This window comes from Anser brachyrhynchus, assembly GCF_964034855.1.
Source record: "Anser brachyrhynchus genome assembly, chromosome: 6".
In the NCBI taxonomy this organism is placed as follows: domain Eukaryota; kingdom Metazoa; phylum Chordata; class Aves; order Anseriformes; family Anatidae; genus Anser; species Anser brachyrhynchus.
Window position 1 is genome coordinate 10222219 of NC_137700.1, and position 9290 is coordinate 10231508.

The 9290-nt window shown below is 36.7% G+C and overlaps 1 protein-coding gene across 34 annotated transcripts in view; it reads right to left on the reverse strand.

The window, feature by feature from the left end:
- Positions 1-1001: 1001 nt before the first annotated feature.
- DLG5 (discs large MAGUK scaffold protein 5) overlaps positions 1002-9290 on the reverse strand; it is a 170763-nt gene continuing 162474 nt past the window's right edge. For 25 of the 34 annotated variants that reach the window (XM_080598304.1, XM_080598303.1, XM_080598301.1 and 22 more), the window contains one exon: positions 1002-9284. The gene's annotated coding sequence lies outside the window, so the exon portion shown is untranslated. The remainder of the gene's footprint in view (positions 9285-9290) is intronic. The other 9 variants (XM_080598302.1, XM_080598296.1, XM_080598292.1 and 6 more) reach the window with 2 other exon arrangements.

Below are 9290 nucleotides of genomic sequence, written 5' to 3' on the forward strand. Positions count from 1 at the left end.
AAATAATTGGCTTTGAATATGTTTACACAACATGTAAACATTGGAGATGTATTGTGAACACTTATAAAAAGCTGACTTAAGTTCTGGTACTCAAACCTTCGTAAAACAACCAAACAGTGGTTTGGGTTACTAGTTTATGAATGTCACACTATATACCCAGGGAGTAATCTTTCCTGTTACCTGTATAAACGAACTCCTGTTATTTACATAAACAGCTCTCAATCTTACAAATATTTATGATGAAACTCACACACAAAGTTAAACTCATTGATGTCAGCTGGTGAAACTCACACTGCCTCTGAAGAGCTTGCCTAATATGAGTTGTCTGCTAAAGACAAAGCATATATGAAGTAAGCGACTTTGTATTTTGTCCACTGATTCATAGGTAGAGACAGAAATGACAACTGAGTGAGTATCAGCCAGGTGCCGTTTGAGTTTGCTCTGTCATGAATAAGGAAAGCCCCACTTTCTATTGGAGTTTTTATAAAGTGCAGTTTGAGAAAGCACACTGAAGCTGCCTGCTTCATTTATGGTGGTAATGCCTGCCTTTTACATTGCCTTCAGAACAAACAAGGATTGCCAACTATGTTTCCTGGTACAACCTATCCTCGGTAAACACAAAATTTAAACAAATTAGTTTTCTATTTAATATTTCAACACAAGAGCTCAAAATTTGTTTGACTGAATAATATGTACCGAACTTAATGAGCACTGTGTTTAGCTGTGATTTTTCTGTTGCTACCATACACCATAGTCTGGGACACAGCTTGACATAAATCCAGACGGTTTGGTTCCAGAAAGGAGTATTTTAACAGCAAGCAAATTGCTCCTCTTAATGTAAAACAGTTCCCTCTTGTGGATATTCTGTGCACAGTATATCACAGAAAGCATTTAAAATATGCATCCAACCTGGATCTTTGCAATTAAAAAATAAGACCTCCACTCTGCGGTGATCTCAGCATACAGGACAATCTTCTTGCTAGCAATTACACAGACAGGTAAGGAAGAACAAACTATTGCATTTTATTCAGATATAATTAAGCTGCAAAATAACTCATTATCAATAACAATTTAATTTATTGCAATAACCACAACAAAGCTAAAGAAAAGTTGCATAACTGTACCTTCATGAGTCTAGTATAAATCACAGTAGTTTTGTTTGCTTGTTTGTTAGTTGTATTTATATGAGAAAACCTTCTTTGCTTTACATAAAGAAAACAATGATTAAAGAAGAAGGATAGCATACACTGTGTAAAGAAAGGAGACAATAACAGCAAAACAGTAAGGATTTCCAAGGGTCCCTGAACTAAATACTGAAGACAGAGAAATTCCTTAGAATGACAAAATTTTCATTAAAACGGACGAGTCCACGCAATTAAGTGGCACAGCTTTACTGGTGATACAATATTGCACCAGGGCTTAATTTGTCATGACGGTTCAAACAACACATGGATGCAGTAACCATATAAGATATACAGGTTCCCTAAATGATGACTACATTACACAAAGAATATATATATATTTTTTGTTGTTGTTAACAAATGAGATGTGAGAGACTGAACACATAGACTGAACACATTCCCCAGTTTCACCGACAGGCGTCTGGTCTAGCTCAATCTGGGGAAATGATGGAAAGCAATTGCATGTTATTAGCATGTTATTGTCTTGAGGGAAATAAAATAAACAAATAAATAAATAATAATAATTTACAAAAAAGGATAGAAGCCTCTGAGAGAATCCAGTATACCATAAACTTGTTTGCCACAATTTTTTCAATGATAATATTTTAAACCTTCCTATTTGATTAAAGGTACAGCATGAATGTTGAAAAAACAGCTTAAGGTTTTTACTTTTTACTTTTCCAGGGTAAAAATTTCCAAATTCCAGCAGTGAGGTATTTATTTATTCTCCGCAACATCAGGCTTTGGGTTGCTATCTGAACAATCCCTTATAAGATGCACTGTTGTTACCTTCTGTGATAGTTTAACCAGCCTAAATAATTACTATTTGTGACCTCCTTCTTTATGTTTTTGTTGTCACAACAGGACATACTGTTGGCTTTTATATAACTCGAGAAGTTGTGGCAGAGGAATAACTTACACAAGGAAGTACAATAAAATAATAATAAAAATTGTTTACTTCTCAATGGGCTAGATCTGCATTATTGAGCTCAGTGGGACATTTGTTCTTAACCACAATGTTGCAGACACGTTATCAACCAGACTTTACATATAGCCACAGATGTCCTGCGTAATTAACTCTGAGCATTGCTTTAATAATATTCCTAGTTTGTCCTGAGAGACAGGTGAAAAATAACAGATTTCTAGTGATCAGACAGGTACGGGAAAAAAAAAACAGCATGAGATAATTCTAAGGGATTTGTGATTTAATGCAAAACGTTTGCTCTCTGAAATGCCGAGGAGGATCTCCTGCTGATGTAAAACACACATAAGCATGGATCTGCTGTCCTTGTTTAAAAGACTCTGAAGTGGAAATACTTACAGGAGGTGATACTAATGTGCATACAAAACTAGCATGACTGCATATAGCTCTATATTTGTATATGACAAATGATTACCATTTGTTCTTTTAGTACAATTCAGTCAAACTATTTCAGTGAGTACTAATTGACAGTCTTGCTTAGCTTATTCTGCATATACCCAATGCCCATTCAAAGACTGAAGTACATATTTAGCATGATCATAATTTGCACTCTCTAACACCTTCTTATCAAAGCACTTTGCAAATACGAATACATTGAGCTTCATCACATCTCTCTGTAGCAGTATACACGAACACTATTCTTGGCAGGGAGATTACATAACAATTTCCTTGAATTAGTTAAAACTTCAGTATTGAAATCTATTTTGGCACTTAACCCTGGCAAAATCCTCCAGCTGGCAGGACAAAAGACATACCTCAGCAGAATGTTTTAATGGGTCACCCAATCATTCAGAGCGATCGTTTCCAGAATACTGGAACCCTTGCACTCAGTCCAGCTAAATAAAATATTAAAGAAAGTGCCCTACTCATATTAAGCCACACAATATGAATAGAATTTTAATACAGATTAGTATTGTATTGCAAACATATTTTCACTTGGCTTTCCTTTTTTTTTTTTTTTTCATAAGTGGGTTCTTGAATATATTTTGTTTATTAGCTGGGTCCCACATCAAGACCTAAGCATACTTCCTTGTCCTCAATTTTCCCTTACCAAATGAAGTATTTGGTCATGCAGTATTTGGTAGATGTGATATTTGTTGCCAACAGGACCCCTTACTGGAAAATAAGTATTCTTTATGCAATAATTAAACATTAAGAAGACACGGCTAGCATTTGAAAAAACGTGATAGCAGAAATGGTTTCAGCTATATTACACCTTCTGGGCTTGGCAAGTGCATTTAATAAATATCAATCCACCTCTGTGAAAGGACTCCTGACTTCTCAGAATCAGAGCCTGTTTATTACTTTTGGTACTTACGATTTTTCCTTCTAGCCAGGGATTTTATCACAAGGCAAGAGAAAGCGGAAAGACATCAGGAAATATTCTTTTTGAAAGATCATTGACTATAGCTCTGCTTTGATTTTTCATAGCTTCTGCACCTAAAATAAAAACCACCACTACCACCACCAATAATTAGAGGTACAATGAACAGAAACTAGAAAGGAAGGACTGCAATTCACCATTTTTTCACTCCCACAGATAGGGGGAACAGGCTTTTTTTTTCGTTGTTGGTTTTTCCTTCAACAGTTCCTATAAAGCTTTCCTTTTCAAAATTAATAATCTAATTTGGTGAGCAAGCATTGCATACAGAGGAATAGAACTCTATTGCTGCATATGTGCTAAGATACCATATGAGCAGGGAGAGGTACAGTGGCAATGCCTGTTACAACAAACATGGGACACCCTAAAGACAGAAGTGGAGCAAGCACTGTTAAAACCCAAGTAGGCTAAATCACTATCAAGGGAAATACAGGAATAGCACAGTATTATAATGCATCAAAATGTATCAACGTAGAAAAAGACCTTTAAAATGTCCCTCTTATGTTGCTAATTCCCCTTTTTCTGAGTGGGCTCTGATGTCTGTCCAAATCATTGAAAGAGAGAAGAAGCCAACCCTTCATCCCTTCATCCTGCCCTGAATGTAACGATAGAACAACAGAGACAGGAGTTACAAGAAGTGGTATGCAAAGAACCACCACGTAAGCATGGTAAAAATTCTCTAACTTTGCCTTGGGTTGCTTTTAGCATGCCGTATCACATCAGGATGGCAACATCACACTGCAACAGCATCAGCACAATGCCAGGACTTCATTCTGCGTCCCTTTGCAGGTTTGTTTTGTGGGTGCAGCTCTCCAGTTCTTTGTACAAGTATCTGCATTCTCTGGTGCTTTCATCCAGGCCCAGAAAAATTCGCATGAGGAATACAGCAAATATTACAGTAATACAGCAAGTATCTAGGTCTGCTATGTGCTACCATCATGAAAACACCAAGTAGGGTGGGTGCATCTCCCATACCTTTGGACAGCTGCCCACTGTGCTGTTACTGCCAGCTACAAATAAAGTATTGCCATAGCAATCACAAAGACCAATACTTCTTTTTACAAATATAATTAATTTGCAGGAATAAAGGGTTCTTGTCTCATCTTTTAATATTTTCCATTCATTTTACTTGATATCTTGCACACTGAACATGCGTAGATCAGGTAGCTTTATGTAATTGCTCCTAGGAACCATTTGACTTGGACTCTCAGCCTTTCTAAGGAAAAAAAAAAAAAAAGAAGGAAATTCTAAAAAGGAAGGAAGGAAAAAGACATTTCATTTTAACATATGATTTGTTTGTACTGGGCAACCCTCTGTCATGTCCAGAAGCCAACTGTGCCACGTGGCACTTGCAGAGAGACGCTGCTGGCAGAATCAGAGCCCCTACCATGGAAACACTGCCCATCATTCCTGAAAGCAGCTGCCAGCTTTCACATACTGTAGGGTTCGAAAGTCTGTGGTGTGCAATTTAAAACAATTATTTGGGGAGTAAAGTGGTAGCAGCAGCACTGTGCTGTTGCTCTACTCTGATTAGGCCAGTGGAAATGTTCACCAGAAACATTTTGTTTCTTTTCATAAAAGTCAGCTAATTTTGAAAAAACAAAACAAAAAAAAAAGTGAATATGTACTGAAAATATCCACTGTGAAAAACACCTCTGAGTGCTAGGTAATTGAATGTCCACCAGGTGTAAATCTGCTTAACTCTGACAAATCAGACATCAGGCATACTAAAACCATAAAGGAGACACCATATGTTTACAAGCAGCCACTCCATTTATTTGCAGCTTATTGTCACACTTACACTTTGTTCTCCCCAGGATATATTCACATTAAGGAAGCTGGTGTTTATTTTTGAGAATAGCTTCAACATGATTTCAGGAAGAGCTGAATTTGTGATGATTTGCTTAGCTTACTTGTCTCTCACATTGGTATGGAACAGAATAGCCAAGAACAGGAAATATGCAACAGAAAATAAATTAGAACAGAAAAAAATCGGGATTGCTTTCACTATCAAACATTAGCAAATACAATAAGTTTTGCAATGCTGAATCTCAGCATACTCAGAGGACACACTCATCCCACTGCATAAGCTCATATCCACCAAAGAGTCTGAAATGAGGAAGAGATAAGATGCAGTTAATGCGCAATCCAGCAAAATGCCGCCCATGCCTGCTTTGATCCACCAAAGCATTTAAACAGGTGTCTAATTTTATGCACAAGTAATCTCACAGAATTCTGTAACCAAGTCACATGTTTAAAATTAAGCATCTGTTTTAGGGCCAGGGTGACAAGGCTCAGCACCTTGTATGATTAAGTGACTAGTAAGCTGAAGAGGTTGTGTAGGAGTCATGTCCTTAATTGCTTGCTGACTTCATCAACACATATCTAACTGAGGTTGTATTTTCTAGTGTGCACTATGAAGGTGACCTTTAGTTCCAGAATGAATATGACCTTAGGATTCCCTTTCCTGTTTGGGACTATATGTTCTTAAATTAGCAAATAATGAAATAATAATACCCAAATTTAGGAGTCACAATTTTGGAAAGATCGGTGATTAACTGATGCTATAGTTGTATTCCTGAGAATAGACAAACCTCTGGAATACCAGTCCGAAGACATAAGTTTCCTCACTGATATGTCCTCTCACAAGTCAATGGTGCTGCTAAGGATCGGATACATACCCGTAGTCACAGATACGTGTCAGATGACGGAACTCTGCTAATGCAGCAGTCCTATATGCAGCACTAAGCCTGCAGCAAGCTATAAACAAAATACCCTCAGCCTGAACTCAAACTAAGTGAAGTCAAGTCCATAATGAATGGCTGCCTTAAAAAGGCAATATTTTCCAATAGGGCTTTATTTATTTATTTATTTTCAATGCTTAATTCAGTGGATTGTTAATTCAGTAGACACATAATGGCAACCAACAAAATGAAACTCTAGTTAAGACCTCCAGCTGCAGCCTATAGGCAACACGATAATGATGGAATGAAGCTTTATTGACTGAATGGCCTCATATGCTGCATATACTCACAAACATGGCTTTAATTTAATCTGATCTGCAGGCAGATGCTCATTTCTGTTTCCTTACATAAACTAATTGTAATTCACCCTATAGTCTGAACTTGGAAAAATTATTTGGGAAGAGGCATAGATTGTTTGTGTCTTATTCAGTGGGTGCAGTTTTGCCTTCTAATCCAACTTTGTGGCTGTATCGATGAAAGATACATGTAGTTATCTAATAAAAATTTGCATGTGCATATCTAATAATAGTTAGGCACAGGCTAATGTGGAATTGGTGGGGCAATACCTTTGGGGAAAAGCATAATAAAGAATTTATTTTCATACATGTTTGCAGGTGGATATCCTGCAGGTGTTTTTTATTATTATTAATTAACATGGAGTTTTTAGGCAATGGAATATTAAATTTTATTTGAACACGAGGTATTAATCACAAACCTTCCATCTAGTCACCATCTCGGTCAAGTCTCATTCAAAGCTTCTGACAATAAACTCTTGTGTATTATATATATTGCCTTACCTCACGCAACAGGTTTTCCCAGTGCCTCTTTTCCTAGGAGGAAGTTTGCTGCTATACATGTGATAATAAACTATTGCTTATCTAACGTCAGTATTTTAGAAACAACTATATAGAGCCTATTGACAACTTTGGTAGTTAGAATATTGTTAATTTTTACATAAGGCATTTCTGCAAATTTTATAGTGCTTGAATATGGCCTGTTTCTCATAAATTAAGGTTGTCATTAAAAGTGTATTATAAACTATTACTTTTATTATTAGCCACAGTAAGATTCTGTAATATAGAATAATCAATCCTTCAGTGGTCTGAGTGTAGCCCCAGAGGAACCCTAGTAGTGAGGTATTCATTCCCATTAAAAACAAAGAAAATTAAATTAGAATTTCAGGGATGCTTATATTCACTCCTATAGACAGAACAGGTTTATTACTAACTTGCTTTCCTAGAAGGAAACTCACCTTCCTTATCTAAAAAAATAATCATAAAACACTATCTTTTGTTTGTGGAAAGATTCAGCTATTTAGTGACAGGTAATCACTAGCAAATTATTTACTAACTGTGACAGAGCAATAGACCAATGAAAGTCTGTCAAGGGCAGGTTAAAATTAATATAAATCAATACTGTTTTAACAGGCACTATTTAGACAATACACACTGCTCATTGTACATCAGGTTAGTGTCCTTTCAGTGACAGGCACTGTCAACTAATTAGGGTGTGATAAAATCCTGATTGATGTATCAATACAACACCCTTCTGTGTGCACTGCATTGATAGATTTAACCAGTTCTTTTTATCTGCATCAATAAAATGAAAAACAGAACCTAGATTATGTTAAACAGGACCAAATTTTATGAGTAGAAATAAAGTCCGTAATGCCCACTGAGCATTTTCATTCCTTTGTTCTAGCTTTTTACAAATCATTGAAGTCATTTGATTTCAGACAGGAATCCTACAGACTTTGTTAAATTCCCACAATGACTGACATTGTAAAAGTATAAATTCACACCACTATTACAGCATATTTGGATTTTCTATATTTAAAATGTGTTTGGAAATTAAAGTTTGGGAACTGTACCCTGAAAAAAGTAGTCATCCATATGATTTAACTCCTTTTCATTATCAGTTCCTAAAACTTTTGTCTATAATCTTTGGCTGTTGCCTATATTTTAGACCACAAGCTTCCCTTTGAAACCCAGTCCTTGTGATATTTTATTCCGGCCTCTGGAAGCTCAGGTATAGCACCTTTAGCCATTATTCTGCAAAAACAAGAAATAAACATTTGAAACGATTTAAGAATAAGAGAAACTAATTATTGTTCAGTCTGAGAGATGATATCCACTTAGGACATAATCACCGTTTATCTATTGGACAAACTTCTTCCAGCCTTGTACCAAAAATTGCACAAGGACACTTATCTTTGCACAGGCACTATCAAATGGACAAGCAAGAGATGTCACGCTTCATTCTCTGTGGTCTCTTCCATGCAATTTTAAATTCAAAAACTGTGCCAACAAATAGTCAGTCAACAAATAGTAAACCCTGAAACAATGTCTTTTCTTTGGCCAGCAGAACTTCATGGAAAATCCCCATTTCCCTGGCGGCAGCAATAGCATGGCTATAGGGAGGTACATAGTCAGAAGTCATTTATGCTCCTCCAATCCACTGATGCCAAAACGCTTGCATTTGTGCAGACCCTGAGGGACTGCATATCAAATGCATATCAAAGCGAGTCTGTAATTACTGTCTGTGGTGACTGCAGCATAGTGACAGTGTAGTCAGGAAACAGACAGAAAATGCAGAAGTCACATTTGAACATACATACACACCAGCTGCCTTTTTCTTTCACGTAAACCAGAATGAAGAGCCTGGTATAAAACTGAGGTGCGTAGACTTAGCCCCTTTCTCCTGCTACAAACCTCAGCACTGACACAACTCAGCTTTCTGGGACAGGTGAATGATGTTCTTTAACATATATATCATATACACCATTAAATGTTTGTCTACAGGGAACACTAAAGATATTGCAAGTACTTCTGACAGTAGAGGAAAGCTCTTGTTCTTTGTACTGCCTCCAAACACATTCTTGCCTAGGGTAGCAGCATGTTACAGCTACTGGGAAGAGATGAAAATAAAAGCGGCAAGTGTAAAGTTTTGAAACTCTTGAAAACTTGAGCTTGAACACCTGAATTCTGCTGATCTACCTGGAA